The 18,267-nt window shown below is 58.6% G+C and overlaps 1 protein-coding gene across 1 annotated transcript in view; it reads left to right on the top strand.

Moving 5' to 3' along the window:
- Positions 1-15,347, top strand: part of Twist2 (twist family bHLH transcription factor 2) — a 38,789-nt gene extending 23,442 nt beyond the window's left edge. The window contains exon 2 of the mRNA XM_026396060.2: positions 14,821-15,347. The gene's annotated coding sequence lies outside the window, so the exon portion shown is untranslated. The remainder of the gene's footprint in view (positions 1-14,820) is intronic.
- The last annotated feature ends 2,920 nt before the right edge of the window (positions 15,348-18,267 follow it).

Consider the following 18,267-nt stretch of genomic DNA (forward strand, 5'->3'; position numbering starts at 1 on the left):
TTTGGTTCATTAAAAAGTTTCATCTATGAAACTTGAATGGAACCACCGTTTGACTCAGCTATCCCACTCCTCAGTTTCTCCCCAAAGGGCTTAAAGACAGAATACCACAGGGACACAGCCATATTGATGTTCATAGCAGCACAACTCACAATAGCTAAACTGTGGAGCCAACCTAGATGCCCTTCAGTAGGTGAATGGATAGGGAAACTGTGGTACATATACACAATGGAATAAAATCATGGCATTTGCAGGTAAATGGATGGAGTTGGAGAATCTCATGCTAAGTGAAGTTAGCCAATCCCCAAAACCAAAGGCTGAATGTTTTCTTTGATATGAGGATGCTGACTCATAATGGTGATTAGGGGCACATTGGAGGAATGGAGGAATTTAGATAGGACAAAGGGGAGGGAGGGGAAAGGAGGGGGCAAGGGGGTAGGAATGATGGTGGAGTGAGTTAGACATCTTACCCTAAGTTCATGTATGAAGACACGCATGGTGTGAAAATACTTTGTGTACCATCAGTGACTTGAAGAATTGTGCTCTATTTGTGTAATATGAAATGGATTGCATTCTGCCATCATGTATAACAAATGAGAATAAATACATAGTTTAATTTTAAAAAGTGGGAAAAAAAAAGATAACTGGGTGGGTGCACTACCTGGTTTCCATAGTAACGTCCTTGGGTGTGAGAGGCTCTGTGTTTACATGAACCTGGACCTCATCTCAGTTAGCTAGCACCCAGGGTGAAAGGAACACTGGTTAGAGTGTAGTCACTGGTGGTGCGTAATAGGTGATCTTTTTTGGGTTAATAAAGATGACGACAGAGACGGGTAGGCATCCTTTGGTCTTCCATCCTTCTTTCTGTCTGCACCTTCAAAAAAATAGTTTCATTTATGGGTCTCTAATCCACGGTATAAAGCTTGAGGGAGAATTCAAATTCATCTCGAAGATGTCAGTGGTTGCAATGTTTTAAAGATGAGCACACACCTAAGTGACAGTCCCCATCCTGATCATGAGCTCACCTTACCCAAAATCTGAGGGGGTACTTCTGGGCAGCCTTCTGGAAACTCAGGGATGGGGGGTGCCTGGGAGACCCCCAGCCACAATCTTGGTGTGGCAGAAATTCACTTCAAGGAGAGCGGAGATGAGAGTGCAGCCTCTGTCCAGTGGAGCGGCCCAGGGAGGCCAGCATTATAGTGAGAACATGCTTGAAGGCCTTGTGATAACCCACGGCAGAGGGGCCCCGAGGACAGCGGTGACGGCCTCCCCACTGGTGTGTCTTGGAGTTGTGTTGAGGGTGCAGAAGGGGCATCTGCACCAGAGCCTGAGCCCATCACCTGGACCCCGCGGCTCCCTCCAGCACCATCAGCCCCCCAAGCACTGGTGCCCAGGAACCCTCCAAGTGAATAACACTAGCACCAGCTGCTCTGAGCACGAGGTGGCCCAACCCTCTCCCCAGGTAGAGCCCACACTCCCTCTTCCACACCACTATCTCATCTCAATCAAGCTCGGTCGTGATTTAATGAGTCCCACACCATTTTATCTATTTAAGACGTCTAAATGTCACCTTACTGTCTGTTTTGCCCTTATTGTGATTTTAACAAATGTTTTTGGTAAGTTAAGTTCTTTCGCAGGCTCACTCGTATCCTGAGACCCACACCTCTCTCTCTAATGCTTGGACTTCCCCAGCCATGATTCTGCTACATTAATTTTCTGGAATGGAATCTTGGCATTTGGCAGAGATTATTGTAATTAAATCACCAGACAGTTTCTCAAATTCCATCTATAAATTACTTTTTTTGTTTGTTTTAGACAATCCTTTGTTTAAAGCTCTTGCTTTGGCACTTGGGCAAACTCCATGGTACACCCCTAAGTTGAGTCTCTTCTTCTAACTCCTGGGAACCACTGTGGTTAGGCAGGACCTGGTGGCTGGTGGCAGCCAACGGACTTTGAGAGGAAGTGACATCAGTCCTGCCCAGTTAAGTATGGAAGAACCACTGTGCACCATTTTGGTCTCTCTTCTATCATCCTGGAAAGGCAAGGGGTTCTGAATAGTGCAACCATAAGGCCACGGAGATTGGGAGCCTGAGTCCCTTTATGACATGAGGACCAGAGCCCCTGACAACCTGAATGAGCCAGTGGTAAATGACGGTGGCATTAAGCCGCTGAGACTCAGCTTGTTGTAGCAGTGGAGCCTGCCCTGCCCTGACTAAAGGGTTCTCTACTGTGTTTTGTGAGGTCCTGGGAAGCTGGTGCAGGTGGACTTGGCTTTGTGAAATGAGTATTTTCTGGGGAAAGTTGTTTAAAACAAGTCACTTAATTTCGACATTAAAGGAGCTCAGTTTCTAAAGGCACTTTTCACTAAAGCTTTTACAAATTCTAAGACTTTTTCAAGGTGTAGCCATAACTTCCATTGTTTGTTTGTTAAACGTAAGTCTCTGAATATCAGATTTCCTTAAAGTGACTTGCACTAGAAGTTGAAAGGTTTAGATCATTTTGCACTTTCCCTAACTGTGATTTGGATCTTTACCTTCGGTTCAGGCTCCATTTGCTTATTTTCAGAGTCCTAGGATTTTGTTGGATTTTCTTCTCTCTACTGACTTTCATCCTTTTTATTTGATTGCAGGGTAGAGTTTTGTTTTAAAGTGAATCCAACCTGGATTCTTTAAAGCTACACCAAACATCTGCATTGCATCTATTTATTGACCAAGCTTGATTAAAGAGGACCGAGAGGGGAAGGTGGTTTCTGGATCAGGGGGTCTAAAGTAGATGCCTGCATTCACTTACAGACGTGGACGATGAGGCCATTTTGCATATCCATGGGTCTATCTTGACAAACTGAGTCACCGTCGGGTGTTAAGGCAGAGGACAACTCTCAACTAAGTGCATTAAAAATGGGCAGCTAAGGGAGGAACGATTCCCACAGAAGGAGTAGCAGCCTTGGATCTGCGGAAATGTGTACAGATATCTGCAGCGTGAGTTTGCTGGTTCAAGGCTTGTTTTGCATCCTGGATCTTCACTCTCACTCTGCCATCCTTCATATAAACCTAGTCACTTCTGACCCCCAGCCCCAGGATACTGTCACAGTCCATGGAAGACGCTCTCACACGCTCCCTCCCGGGCTGCCTGGGCTGCTCTCCAGAGGGGAGAAACTGGAGGGTCTTCAGGTGGTCTAGATGCTCTCGTGGGCGTCCTCTCACCTCCCACCTCCCAGGGCTGCCGCCAGCTCTGTCGTGCAGACAGTCTCCGTCTCCTGGCTCTCGGGCTGGTGGCCCTCCCTGGAGTCCTGGATCCAGCAGAGACGCTGTAGTGGCCGGTGGAGACGAGCAGCCCGGTCCGCCTGGACTGACTCAGGTCCCTGCACTCACACCGGCTTCCGGACGGCGGGCTTCACACACAGCAACCTCGAGTTCAGGAGGTCAGGATTCAGTGACAGACAAAGGAGGAGAGATGCCGTGTGTATGGGCACACGCACACACGCTCTGTCTACATAGGGCCTGCGAACGCGGTGTGCGTGTGCACACAGGGCCCACACACAAGCATACACATACACATGTGTGTATAGTGTGTGTTCCACAGCTGTGAATTCTACCAACCTAGGATTGAAAACATTTGAAAAAAAACTTTTATCTGTCCTGAAGATATGCAGACCTTTCCTTTATAATCATTCCTGAAACAAGCAAAAAAAATGACGACTGTTTGTGCAGTGTGTGCACACACCCCGGGTCACCCAGGGGCAGTTGGGGGTTCCGAATATACAGATGCCCAATGCACAGGGACACCAGACCCACCTGAGGCCCTGCCCATCTGCTCTTGGAGAGACCAACTCTCTGTCCCTGCTTCCTGGTCCCAGAAGAGCGACGTGCACACTCTGTGTGTAGCATGTTCACTGTAGGGTGGCTGCGTCTCTAGGGACACTCCAGGTGGAGGTTGCTTAGGTTGTTTGATTGTAGTGAAGGGTCACAGAAAATTCCAGTGAAGGTAGCATGTGGGACATGGAGTGGCCGTCAGTCCCTGGGGCCCATGGCCTCACCTGTTATTGATGGCTCTGAGGCTCATGGGCACTTGGAAGTCTTCTCAACAGGAAGCGAGCACTGCCATGTGTCAGGTGACCCTGCTGCAGGGCAGGTGGTACTGGCCACATGGCAGACAAGGAGAGGTTGCAGAGGAGACATGGCCAGTGTGAGACCCGCCTGCTCTGGAGGGCACAGGCATGCAGGAGTGGACAGCAGCCTCCTGGGAGGCTGGCCCGGCCCAGCCTGGCCTTCACAGAGGGAGTGCCGCCCTCCTGGGCTCACCGTGGCTGCAGCCTTGTGGCAGCGTAGAGCTGGCCCTCCCCAGCCCAGAGCCGCTCTCCTACGCAGGAAGTGATGTCTGCACAGTTTCAAGGACAGCTACTTTTACCTGGTTCATTTGGAAAAAAAAAAAAAGACTGCTCAGTGAATCGACGTGGGTGAAGCCATTGCTGTCAAGTCCGGCATTTTTTAGATTGAGAATTAATTTGGGGAAGCAAAAGCTGGCCCTAGTGATGGCCAGTTCACTGTCAGCTGCGTCGTTACTCAAAGGGGGCAGGTGGCTTCAGACCCCCTTCCTCACTCAGTGTCCCACGGCGGTGTGAGGAGCACCTGGACACCTGGTTCCACCTCCTGGCTGATTGTCCCTCCACCCTGTGCCAGGGCAGCTCACTGCCTCGCAGAGCCTGGGTGCCCTGTCCCATGAGCTTGTGGAGCGCCTTCAGCCAGATCCCACGGACGCTGGGCTGTCCCCAGCAGCCGTCTGCCAGCCACCCGAGGCCTCCCTCTGCACTCGGCCCAGTCCTGGGTTCCAGTGGCCTTGCCAAGTCAGGTCCTCCAGCCAACAGGGGCGCTGCCCACCAGCCCTCCCTCCTGACTCCCACCTGCCTCCCCGCACCCACGGCCCTCAGTAGCCACATCCTCTGGGTCTTTCATGGCAGGGAGCGCAGGGCTGGGGATGAGCCTGGAAGCAGATCATGGAGAGCACTTACCAGTTCTCCTGGGAGGTCACGGGGCCCTCACCAGCCTGTCTCGGGCCCTCGGCTGAATGAAGCCAAGCTCCACGTGCCCCCCCACCCCCCGGGGTCTTGTCATTGTCCCAGAGGGCTGCTCCGTGTCAGACCACCCGGCTGCCCCAGCCCCACCTCTCACCACCCGGCTTCTAGCTGACCAGCTCTCCACCTCCTGGGCCACGTGTGGGGACCCACCCCGGGTCTTTCCCTCCTGACCCAGGTTTTCCCTGGGCTCTGCTCACACTTCACACTGCCTCCCTCCACACTGCGTGCCCATCTCTGGCCCCTTTCCAGACTGACCTCTCCCTAACCCTGCATCCTCTGATCCCTGGGGCCTGCCTAGCCTCTCCTCTCTGCCTGTGTGCCCCCTGGGTGTCCACATCTGGATGTTTGATCCTGGATTTGTTGAAGAGCTCCCCAGACCCCAGAAACCAACTGCCCCCTTCCCTGGACTCTTGTCCTGGGCCTTTCCGTACCTGCCCCAGGCCTCGCCACCCCATCGGCGATCACTTATGTCGTGACCTGCACCTGTGTGTTGCCGTGAGAGCCTGTGGCGTTGCAGCCCTCTTACTAGACCTCCACTGGACACTGACTGTGGTCGCCCTTATCTGTGGTGCTGTCTGTCCCCACGTGAGCGGGCTGGTTGAGGACAGGGCCCGGCTGCAGCGTGTCTGCCTGTCACTGTCCCCGGGCGCTGTCTCCAGCCTCCCGCACCTGGCTCTCCAGGTGTGCACTTTCCGTTTGAAATCAGGTACCAGGTGAGCCCTGGTTTGGGCTCCTGTGTCGAGTCTGTGGATACCAATTGGGCTTCCACCCAGGGTCGATTCTGCACCTGCCTTGTGGCCGGGGGCCCTGGCCTCTCCATCTCCGAAGTCACGTCACTTGACTGGATGGTCCCTGGAGGACTTTTTGCACCACCGACCTTAAATCACCTGCAGGGGGACCCCCAACTTGTGGGTCTGTTTGGGAACTGCCTTGGGAACCCTGGGGAAGTCAGGGGAAGTCCTCCTGGGGTGGAGGCCTAGGAGCAGGGAGAGGTCAGCACCCCTCAGCCTGTCCCTGGCTCACCAGCCATTTCTGAAGCTCAGGAGGGCCCCTTGCAGCCCTCCCATGGTCATGAGGGGAAATGCAAAGTCCTCCTAAGCAGGAGGCTGGACTGGTCAGCGTGCGTGGTGTTAGGGTTTGGAGGTGAGGGGTCCCCAAAGCTCACATGTGAGACCACGCAAGAAGGTTCAGAGGAACGATGACTGGGTTAGGAGAACCTTCACCCAGTCAGTGAGCTAATCCCCTGATGGGGTTAACTGGGGCTGAGGGCAGGTGGGGTGTGGATGGAGGTGGGCCCTGGGGCGGGGCTTGGGGTATAGACTTGTACCTGGAGTCTCTCTCTGCTTTCTGATCATGTGAGCTGCTTCCCTTCACACTCTTCCGCCCCAATGTCCCTCCTCACCTGGAGCCCCAAGGAATGGAGCCTGCTGTCTAGGGACCGAGACCACTGAAATCCTGAGCCCCCCAATAAACTTTTCCTCCTCCACAGTTGTTCTGGCTGGGTCTTTTAGTCACAGCAGCAAAAAGAGCTGAGTGACATACCTGGCCACTGTGTGTGGCTCTCACTGAAAGGACGGGCCAGCCTGGGGAGCCTTGGGGCTTCGGGGCGGGGGGCTGGCGGGCATCTCTCCAAGGCCAAGACCAAGGCCCAGAGCAGAGGCCAGCTGCCCTCTCCCCTGGCGGCCTGCAGGCTGGCTTCTCCTCACCAGACAGGCCATTCCAAACATCGGCCTGCGTCCCCAGAGCCCAGCCCCAGGAGAAGGACAGCTGCTTCCGGTTGGCACGGAGGTCTGTCTGCCCTGAAGAAGCCCGGCCGATGGTCCGGCTCTGGGCCACTTGGGGTGGTAGGCACCAGCCAGGGCCACCGATGCAGCCTTCCCAGCAGGACTCCTTTCTCACACATGGCCAGCAAGCCAGGGTGGACGCATGCGCCACGGAGCCAGAGAGAGGGGCAGGGACGGGGAGGCGGCTACGACTGCCTGCCCAGCTTCACCCTGGGCCCAGCGGAGAAGTCCCCCCAGGGGTGTCCAGAAGCACGGGGACGTCGAGGGTGTAGAGGGCTCAGAGGGCCCAGGCAACGTCAGCCACAGGGAGCACAAACGGGACACTGTCCCCAGAAACACACGGGGCTGCACCAGGGTCAGAGCAGCAGGTCCCCTAACCCTCGCTGGTCCCCAGCCACTGGTCCTGGAGACCCCCGAGGTCAGCGAGTGCTGCAGAGAGCAGGCGGTGTCCGGCCCCTTTCTCTGCATGGCTGGGAGGTGCTGGGGGGTGCTGGTGCCCTGGCAGCTTTATGGGTGCTGGGAGTCTGCTGGTGGACTCTCACCCACCCAGTTATTCCTGGTCCGGCCTGACTCTCCAAGGGGAAGGGGGCCCACACCTCCCCATAGGCACAGAGGGCAGCTCCCAGGTCTTCAGTCTGGCCCTGTGTGCAGGGCGCCCTGGCCAGTGTGTGGACTCCTCACACTCGCTGGCCTAACAAGAAGCACATGGCTGGGGCTCCCATTTGGCTCTTTGAAAAAAGGGCCCAAGAGCCTGCAAAGGGACCCCAGAGGATCCTGCAGAGCAGCAGGTTGATAGAGGGCTTCAACAGCCCTTTCAAGGGTAGGGATCCCCCAGGCAAGGGATCAGGGGCCCAGGCACAGCCTTCCAAAGAAGCGATGTAAAAACAAATCAATCTGAGAAGTCCCGTGGCGCCTTGATCTATGTTTGCCTGGGAGAGAACAGTCTGCCTTGGTCCCTTCCTCCTGGCCCTGCCATCATCCCCTGGTAAGGGTCACATCTCACCCGCCTCCTGGGGAAGGTAAGGGGTCCACGGCAGAGGCCCACCTGCAGTGGGGTGCCCCATACATCCCTGCTCCCCAAGTCCCCAGCTTCAGAAGCCGATGACTGTGCAGTGTGGAGTCCTCCTCATGGGGCTGGGGTCCCTCGCTCTGCTTGCCACGTGACCGCCTGTCCTACTGTCCCTGGGCATCCAGAGCCTGCTCAGAGCGGGGAGAGGTGCAGACAGCTGGTGGGACTGAAGGGAACCTCAGCTTTATCCAGGAGTGGACCCATCCCAGCACCCTCCGGGGGGCTGGACCTCTGGCTCCTCACTTGCCAGGGCCCCCCCCACTGAGGCCTCCCAGGCTGCTGAGTGAGAGACCCTGCCCACCCAGGCCCTGGCGCTCCCTGCACGCCTGCCCTGGGCAGAGCTGGCCACGAGGCTCCATGGTCTCCTTTGACGGTGAAAACCTCGTTTCCTCCTTTCTGCACAAGGCGTTTGTCCAAAGACTGCGCAGGGGAGTGGCTCTGGGCTGGGGAGGGCCGGCTCTAGCTGGCAGCAGGCGTGGCTGCCCACAGCTGGCCCGCACTCGCCCAGTGGGTCTTTGAAGCCTCAGCCAAGTGGGAATGACGCTCCCCAGGCCTCTCTGCACCAGTGGCCGGGGACCAGCGAGGGTTAGGGACCTGCTGCTCCGACACTGGCGCAGTGGCTGGCCCCTGACGCCTGCCTGTTCAGATGGGTGGTCAGTGGGGTGTGGCCAGCAAGGTCCATTATGTGTGGGCCTGCCCCCAGGCCCTCCTGCCCCCTGAGGCTGTCCCCACGGGTCCCAGGGCTCCTTGCCTGGACTGTCAAGGCCTCAGCGCCAGGGCCCACGGTGAGGCCAGGGTCACCCAGGGAGCAGCGTGTGACATGGGACCTCCCGGCCTGTGTCCTTCTCTGAGCAGGGCTGAGGCTGCAGGGTGTGGCTGGTAACTGGCATCTCCGCCAGCGCCTTCTGCCTAGGAGGCCTCGAGGGGAGCTGGGGCCTAGATGCATGCAGGTGCTGGCCCAGGTCAGGCAAGGGCAGGGCAGGGCAGTGCTGATGGGCTCCCTGGTCCTGCTGCTGCTGGCCAGGGCCACCTTCCCCACGGCAGGACCTGGGAGAGCATGTGACTCAGCGTCTGTTCTGAATGATACAGAGAGCCCAGGCCTGGGTGTGCGGAGTCGCAGCTCTCTGCAGGTGGTGGCTGGGGTGAGCTCCTGGGTTCCTGGGGGTCCCCGCTGGTGCTCTTCCTCCTTCCTCTCTGCACAGTTGGGGGCGAGTGCTCTGTCCACCAGCTGGGAGTAGGCGTCCTACTGGCCCAGCCTTATAGGCTACTCTTGCAGCCTGTGTCCCCCCTTGGGTGGCTAGGGGGAGCGGCTGGACTGACAGAGCCCAGGAGGTCCCTGCAGCCCTCCACTGGCCAGGCTTGGCCAGCCGCACCTCATTACTTGGGAGCCCATGGTCAGGTGGTCCAGCAGCCCTCCCTCCCAGTGGCCTCCCCCATGGTGACTGCTGGGTTCTTTGACAGGCCTTTGGCTTGCCCCTCTTCAAGCACAAGCACCTGGGTCAGAAGGCAGGGGGTGCCCTGCCTGTGCCCTCCATGTCCTGTGGGCACCAGCACAGCCGGCCCACCTCCTTGCTGTGGGTCATCCTCTCTCTGACCCACGGTCTCCTGCTGGGTCTGCAAGGTCTTGGGAGCCAGGGTGCTGCACTCCAGGTGGACGGGCCTCTCTTTTGTGGTTCGTCTCCCAGCACTTGCTGAGCCCTGTGTGTGCCAGGTCTGTCTGAGACCACAGGAAGCAGCTGGGGAAGAAGCACCCTGCCCTCCAGCTCCCTGGTGGTGCCACCCAGGGCCCGAGTTTCCACGGGACACAGCGACTAGCCCTCACTGCACCCCGCAGTAGGTGCTATTGTTACCTCCAGTCGTGTTTCAGACGAGGAGGCTGAGACCTGGAGAAGCCAGGCACTTTCCCTGGGCCCTGGCCAGCCTGCAGGCCCATGCTCCAGCTCCGGTCTCACCAAGACTGGGGGCTGCTCTTGGGGTCCAACAGGGGTGCTGGCCCTCCTTGCAGCAGATCCCAGGGTGCGCACCTCTGCCTTCCTGTAGCTCAGATTTCTTGGTCACCTGGAATCGATTCTTTAAAACGGAGGCTTGATTTGCTGATGTCTCTGAGGACGCTGCTGTTTAGACCCTCTGGCGATGCCTGTCCTTTGTCCTGGGGCCACCTGGCAGCAGTTGGTGCTGCGCTGGTGCTTCATGGGGGAGTCTGTCTGGTGGGGAAGGGGAAAGGGGGTTGTTCCCAGCAGGTGCTGTCTGATGCCCTGTCGCCACCTGGGGCGTGATCTTTGTGGGACGTGCTCCCTCTGCCACCTGGCCAGTTTATCTGGCGGTTGATGCTCCTGGTTTCCTGCCTCTCCCTGGGTTTGGGTGACTGGACACCACAGGAATTGAGAGAACCGCGCACAGGTGGGACTGGCTGGCTCAGGTCTTGCTGGTGTCCCTTCCCCATGGTGTGACCTGGGCCAACTTGGGGGATGGGGATCCATGATGTGCCTGGCGGGTCCTGTGCCCAGGGCCCCTGGCTTCCCCACTTCCTGCTCTCATGTGGTCTGTGGTTTCCCTGCTGGACACGTGCCTGTCTTGCTGTGGAGGTGGTTGGGTGTCGGTGGCCCTGGCAGTGGCTCAGCCGCGTCCTGTTTTGACGGGCATCTTCCACCAGCGCTTCCTCAGGGTGCCCGGTGCTCCTCCACGTGGTGAGTTCCCCCGTGTGCCTGCTCTTGGCACAGGAGGACGCCAGGGTGGCCCCGCCTTTCCATCAGCACCAGGGACACCCTGGGGTCGTTGTTTGGTGGATGGGGGCACCTGCAGACGCCATTGCAAGTCAGGATGCTCTCGCTTCTTTCTCTGAAGTCCTGTAGGAGGTTTGCCTCATTCCAAGGTTCTAGAAATTTCCTTGTGATGTGGCTCAGTTTTCCTTTCAGAATTCAAACTCCCCTTTAATAGGAAGACGCACTCTTTCTGGAACCTGGGACGACCGTGCTCTGCCCTGGTGGCCTCTGCCCGCTCTGAGTGCTGGGAGACCCCGTGGGGGTCTGACCACGAGGCTGGCTCCCAGGCTGGTCCGTGGGGGGTGCTTCTGTGCTCAGGAGAACTTCCATTTTCTGTGCCTTGCCTCTTCCGAGAGTCGGCCCTTGGCTTCCACTTGGTCCTCCTCGGCAGCCTCGGCACCTCGTCCTCACGTCTCCCGAGGAGACTGCAGTATGAGGGCTTGTCCTCCTTCCCCGGGGCAGGGCAGGGCACCAAAGGCCTCCTGGAGGACAGAGCTTATGGGATGCCCTAGAGGGACGAAGGCTGGCCAGGCGAGACGGAGAAGGCCACCTGCAGGCCATGGTGGCTTCAGCTTCTCCATCGGTATGCACAGAGCCCTCCAGCCTGGCACTGCCCGGCCCCAGAGGACTGCAATCCCTGGAGTGGAGGGGACATTTGCTGCAGGTAAAGGGGCCACGGAAGGCCAGGCAGCGCGGCAGGGCAGCACTGTTGGAGGGGACCGGGCAACTCCAGGCCCCGAGATGGCCAGGCCTCTCCTCCTCCTGCCAGGAGTTGAGAAGCAGGTAGAGGTGGAGTGGCATCCAGGGTGTCTGCAGGGCGGGCACTGAGGTGACAATCACAGCCCACAGTCTGTGGTCCGCTCCCGCCTCCTGCCCTTCCTCAGGCTGGAGCTCGTGTGTGTGTGTGTGTGTGTGTGTGTGTGTGTGTGTGTGTACGCTCATGCACGCTTTGCCCTTCTCTCCCTTTGCAGAGTCCTGCTGGTGCCTCCTTAGTCAAGCATCTGCTCTGCACCCTAGCTGTTGACACTTTCCCTACCTGCTCGACTTCTCTGATTCATTTTGACTTTTTTCACATTCAGTGCAAAATCGATGGACAATGTATGTTGGAGAGATGGATGGGTGGATGTCTACATGGAGGTGTGGTTGGATGGATGGATGATAGATGGGTGCATGGACGAGTTTGCATGTGTGGAAGGATGGATGGAGGATGGAGGATGGGAGGGAGGGAGGGAAGGAGGGATGGAGGAAGGGATGGAGGGAGGGAGGGAAGGAGGGATGGAGGGAGGGAAGGAGGGATGGAGGGAGGGAAGGAGGGATGGAGGGATGGAAGGAGGGATGGAGGGAGGGAAGGAAGGAGGGAGGGAGGGAGGGAGGAAGGAATGGAGGGAGAGATGGAGGGGGGAAGGAGGGATGGAGGGAGGAATGGAGAGAGGGTTGGAGGGAGGGATGGAGGATGGAGGGAAGGATGGAGGATGAGGGGAGGGATGGAGGGAGGGATGGAGGGAGGGATGGAGGAAGGGATGGAGGGAAGGAGGGATGGAGGGAGGGAAGGAGGGATGGAGGGATGGAAGGAGGGATGGAGGGAGGGAAGGAAGGAGGGAGGGAGGGAGAGAAGGATGGAGGGAGGGAAGGAGGGAGGGAGGGAAGGAGGGATGGAGGGAGGGATGGAGGGAGGGAAGGAAGGAGGGAGGGAGGGAGAGAAGGAGGGAGGGAGGGAGGGATGGAAGGAGGAATGGAGGGAGGGAAGGAGGAATGGAGGGAGGGAGGGAGGGAGGGATGAAGGGAGGGAGGGAGGGATGGCTGCATGGACCTGTGGTGGCATGTGGGGAAGGATGGATGGGTGGTGGGTGAGCGGATGGGAAGGAGCAGGCAGGTGTACAGCCTCAGCGGGGGCTCAGCGGGGGGGTGGATGGAGGGCTTTATGACAAAGCTCCTCCTCCTTAAGCCCTATCCCACTTTCTGGAGACTCTTCATTGGCGTCTCATCTTTGATTGTTCCCTGGGATATAGAGTTGAGCAAGACCCTTGCAGCTTCTTTGTGCCCATGGTCTGGTGGGGGACAGGGGATTGAAGGTGCCCTCCCGGGCCAGGCAGGCAGAGGCGGAGCGAGCTGCGTGCAGGATGCTGCCCTCGGCTCAGGTGGCGTTTGGTGCAGGAGGCAGACTTGAGCCCAGATGTTTCACATTTGTTGCAGAGAATGCCGTCCATGTCGGGAGACGTGGCCGGGGTCAGGGTGACATGGAGGGGGCCAGGCTCTCGGTCAGGAAGACTAATGAACCTGCCTGAGCCTGGGCCCCGCGGGCACATGAAGCAAACCCACCGCTGGCTGGAGACAGCCCCTGCCATTTCTGGCTTTTCATGGATGATACTGTATTTCCCCTGGGAGAGCTGGCTCGGCTCATATATCAAAAGCTGATGTAATTATTTCCTCCCACTGAGGAAGGCTTCCATTTAGCTCTCTCCAACCCCCGCCCCCCTTATTAATTATCTAATTACAACCACATTCTCCAAAAGAGAGCAGCCTTTGACTTTCTGCCCAGGACCACTTAAAAAGGCTTAAATATTTGGAGTGCTCTGAACTTGAAAAAAAGAAGTGTGTGTGTGTGTGCGCGCGCACACACGTGTGCACTAAGTGTGCATATGTGCATGTGTGTTTGCATGTGCATGTGTGTGCCAGTGTGTGTGCGAGTGTGTGTCTGTGCACATGAGTTTTAGGGAAACCTCTCAGCCTTGTCAGACCCCTGTCTTGATTCAGTGGGGAAATGGCACCCGGGAGCCTGTGAAAGTCCCCAGCAGAGCTCAGGTGCCCTGGAAGGACAAGGCCATAACTCTGGATCATGGTACAGTGACCTGGAAGGGTGTGTGCTGACACTCAGCAACACGTGGCAGTCGGACATGACCTTGGCCACAGCCACAGCCTGGGGCGGGTGCTGGGTGGGCTGGGCTCGGGCGCCAGGGCCTTCACCTGGAGCACATTCCCAGCACGCTCGCGGGTCCCCGCACAGCTGTGCCGGGCGCCCCTGCTGCCCCCTGTGCTCCTCCCACTGTGGCTCGCACTGGGCCTACGGCAGCTCACCCGCTGAAGTCTGGGAGGCGTCAGTCCGTCATCTTGCCAGCACATCTTCAGGGAGCAGGGGGTGGGTGCAGGTGAGGCCTCAGGGTCCCGGATTCCGGGTCACCCCTCTGCCTGGGTCCCCTCTCCTTGGGGCCCACCGTTCCGTCACAAGCACATTCAGAGCAGACCTGCTGTGGAGCGCAGGCATTGTGTCTGTGTGTGCACATGTGTGTATGGTGGTGTGGAGCATGTGACATGGCCTTGTCCCTGGCTGGTTCCCACCTGCTGCCCATGCAGCTGGGGAGAGAGGCTCCTGTAGCTCCCCAGAGGGTCCTCACCAGGACGCTCAGGGACCCGCGGGCATGAAGCCAGTCAGGCCCTGCGCACTTTGACTGGCCCTGTGCGTGTTTAGAGACCAGTTGTGGCACGAGGGGACTTTGCGGTGATGGAAGAGTTGGGTGTGCTGGTGACAGTCGGGGTGCAAGAATCCGCACATGTGATGGAACTGCCTAGAGCCCCCCCCCACCTCTCACACACACACCAGGCACATGATAAGCTCTTGGACAGTGCTGACTGGACTCCTGGTTGTGCCTGTGGCAGGTGCACGTGATGGTGCCGTCAGGGCCGCTGTGAGACGCATCTGCCTCTCCTGTCCTGTCCCCACCCCTTCTCCTGCATGTGGGATCATTTCGATAGTACACTAGCGCTGTCCCGTGTCTCTGTGTCCTCATCCCCTGACCCCAGCCCTGGACGCCCATCACTACCAGAAGTGCCAGCCGCTGCCTCCAGGCTGCCCAGTGTGTCCACCCAGAGTAGCCCTTCCCCACGCGCAGCCGGCTGAGGGAGGCTTGTGGAGCCCGAGGGCTGCAGCAGCCCCAGGAGTCGGGTGGGGGTCAGTCTTTAGGGGGTCCGGGAGCTCTGGCCTGGCCTGGACCGTGGGGGCAGCAGGGTGTTGGCAGGGGCCACCTGTGAAGTTTCATCCAGAGGAGGCCTGAGGCAGGACAGCCAGGTCTCCGTGGGCTCCCCAGGACGCGGGACGCTGAGCAGGCCCAGCAGCTCACCCCTCTCTCTGTCTTCCAGACCCACCTGCGTGTCTGAGGCCCAGCGGAACTGGGCGGTCCACACCTGTGGCTTCTGAACCTGGACAGCACCGTGGCGGCCCCTGCGCTCCAGCGGTGTGCAGAGGGGGACAGCAGCAGGGGCAAGGCCGGAGCCCCTCCTCCCAGAGACCCCCGCACGGGAGGCCCCCCGCCCTCCTGCCGCGACCTCTGACCTGTCATCTCGTCATCATCTGGAACTTTCTTCTGGGTCTTGTTTTGGGGGGTGGACTTATTCTTTCTGGAAATCTCTAGATTCAGGAATGAGCTTATGAGTACCTGGATTTTGATTTGTATTTCTCTCTAAGTGCCTTTTTTAATGTATATTTTTTTAATAAAACAGAAATGCATTCTCGTACCATCTGTTTAAACTGGACCAAGGCTCTCCGAAAAGGAACCTCAAGTTGCCTCTGACCCCCGCCCTCTGCGCGACCTTCAGGAAGCCCCGAGCTCTGCTCACATCTCTGCCCTGCTCCGTGACTTGCTCAGCTAGCCATTTTTTATATTCCCCGTTTCAGTGTATATGTTGCTTATTTGTTTATTTATTGAGATGTTTTTACAGCCTAAGTGACTGCACGGGGCTGTGTGTACTGCTCCCCGCCAGGAACAATAAAGATGCCACCCAGCCCTGGTCTCTGCCTCTCTTCTTGCAGCTCAGGGGACGGCCTGAGAAAGCCGCTCACAGAAACGACCGCTGCTCCACCCTAGAGGGAATGAGAGAGGACGGGAGAAGTCCAGGCTGTACGAGCCATAGAAATTTCTAGAAGCTAGAAGTGTGGTTGTGAGTGTTAACAGCCCCAGGCCCAGGCAGCGGTGGTCGACCACTGTCCACCTCTGTGACAAAGTACCTGGAATCAACCCAGAAGAAGGAAACTCATTCTGGCTCACGGTTCCAGAGTTTCAGGCCACGGTCAGCCAGCTCCATGGCTTTGGGCCTGTGACGAGGCAGGACCCCAGGGCAGAGCCGCGATGCAGCCCAGAGGCACCTCATGGTGACTGGGCAGCAGAGAAGGAGAGGGCAGGGAGGGGCCATCCCTGTCCCCCCTGGGGGCACACCCAGGATGCCCACTCCTCCCCCAGGGCCCCCTCTCGAGGCTCCCACCTCCCGTGGCCCTAAGGCTGTGGACCCCTTCCACACCTGGCCTCTGGGGCATGGTCAGGATTCCGTCCACCACAGGGTGAGGTCCCCAGCCCGGCCACAGGCCCTATCCTGGCTGGGCTCCCAGCAGCCTCAGCAGCAAGACACCAGCGCTCCCTGGCCACTCCTGCTCTTCATCTCCACTCTCCGAGGTCAGCACCAGCCAGCGCCTACCCCCACAGCCTTCCCCACGTCTCCGAGTCCACCCTCCCCAGACCCGGTGCCCTGGCCTCTCTGCCCCCTTCTCCCGGTGGGTCATAGTGTCTTGAAACACCTCCACCCTCTGTCGACCCCAAGAATGGACCGTGGGCACGGCCCAGCTCTCCAGAGCTGTGCAGGTACCAGGCGTCAGGCGTGGAGTATCTGCCTGCCGGGCGTCTCGCCAGGTCACCGTCCGAAGCCAGGAAGGAGAGTCTAGCTGGGGTCTGGTCCAGGTGGCCTCTCTATGAGACGGACAGAGTCCCACACCCTGCCTGCTGGCCAGGTGACTGTCCATTCCTGTGGGCAGCAGAGGGGAGTGCAGCTGGCCCCCAGGGTGGGGGCTTCCAACTCTGGCCTTACCCCTCACCTGGTCACCATCCTGAGCCACCAGAACTGTGTCTGCTGGATGCCACCTAGTGCCAGGGTCTGCTGGGCAGGACTGCCCACAGACCAGGGGACACACAGACCCCAGGTAACTCCCAGATAGCAACCTTGGGAGTGAGGGTCTCTGGCGGGACCACAGTGGCCTGCAGCCCCACCCACCCCTGCTCCCAGATCTGCCAGAGGGCAGGAGCCCCAGAACCTGAGCCCAACTGCTGTCACTTGGCTTGCTCCTGAGAGTGACCATGGGACAGCAGAGCTTCCTTGGAGAGGGGTCCTGGGCACCTGTCGGGGGCTGGTGCCTGCAGCCTGAGCCCCTGTGTCCCCTGCACTGTGACCAACAGCAGAGACCTTCTGGGTGCACACCCATGCATTCACACATGTGGGCACACACCTCACACACATGTATGTACATATGTGTGTACACGCCTCACAACCCATGTTTGCACACATGTATGCACATATCCATGTACACACATGCCTCTCATACCCAGGCACACACATGTGTTGCACATGCCTCACACACCTGTGCATGCACACACCTCTACATACGTGTGCACCGTGTGCACATGCACATGCAGCAGGGTGCTTGTGCACATATGCTCATATCATGTCCACTCACTCCACAGCAAAAGCATGAACACACGTGAGCATGCAGCCAGCTCACATACAGACACATGCACACCCAGTGCACACACCTGAACCCTTGGAGGGGCTCTAGGGAGATGAAGAGGGAATCTAGCCCTGCGGTCCTACGGAGCCTCAGGAGGATCCCAGTGTTGGGTGGCCATGAAGCCTGAAAGGCCTCTCCCCTAGTGACCCCAGACAGGCCTCTGGTCAGGTAGGACAGAACGTAGAGATGGGAGGGTGGGACTCCCACTGTGGCTTCCCCACTCCAGAGCTCACACTGCCCCAGCCTGAGTCCTGCCTGGCCTGCCTGCTGAGTGACCACGTCTCACATGAGGCCTGGCCCTGGGAGCCACCCACACCAGGGGCTGGTCAGGGGACACCCATAGGGGTGAGTGGACACCCTAGGCCACCTGGGAGGGTCAGGAGTGGAGTCCACTGGGCCTCAGAGTCCAAGAAGAGACCTGAGAGGGCATCCCCAGTCTGGGGCACCCTCCACCTCCCCAGCCCCCATTCCTAGCCAGACAGGAGTCCAGTCCTGGGCAGCCCCCCAGACTGTCCCTGCTCACAGCCTCCCAGAGGCGGCCTCTCTGGGCCTGCAGGCTGTGCCCTGCCCGCTGCCGCACACCCAGTCAGCACAGGAGGGCCTCGCTGTCCCCAGGTCTCCCAGGGTCTCTCCCAAGGCCCTAGCTCAAACTCTGGGAGTCCCTGGAGATGTTCAGGGTCGCATGGGGATGTGCAGCCGTGATCACTGGATTCCTGTCCGCTTCCCACCCATCCACATCCTAGGTGAGGACCCTGAAGGACAGGCACTCTGTTGGGGGTGTGTGCACGCTCCCAGGGCTCCGTGTAGGTCCTAGTGTGCTGTGCCCTGCTGTCGGCTCCCGGGGTGCAGCTCCCGTGTGCTGGCGGCTCAGGCCCCAGCAGGTGTGTGTCCGGGAGGTCACTGCTCCATGATGACCCTTGCTCTGAAGCCCTGCGGCTGCTCTCCAGGGCAGTTAGCAGCCTGTCAGCCATGGCTTGAGGACAGACCTGGAACAGGCCACGGGGCAAACATGCCCAGGACATGGCTGGCTGTGGCCT

Source organism: Urocitellus parryii, chromosome 1 (assembly GCF_045843805.1).
Source record: "Urocitellus parryii isolate mUroPar1 chromosome 1, mUroPar1.hap1, whole genome shotgun sequence".
In the NCBI taxonomy this organism is placed as follows: domain Eukaryota; kingdom Metazoa; phylum Chordata; class Mammalia; order Rodentia; family Sciuridae; genus Urocitellus; species Urocitellus parryii.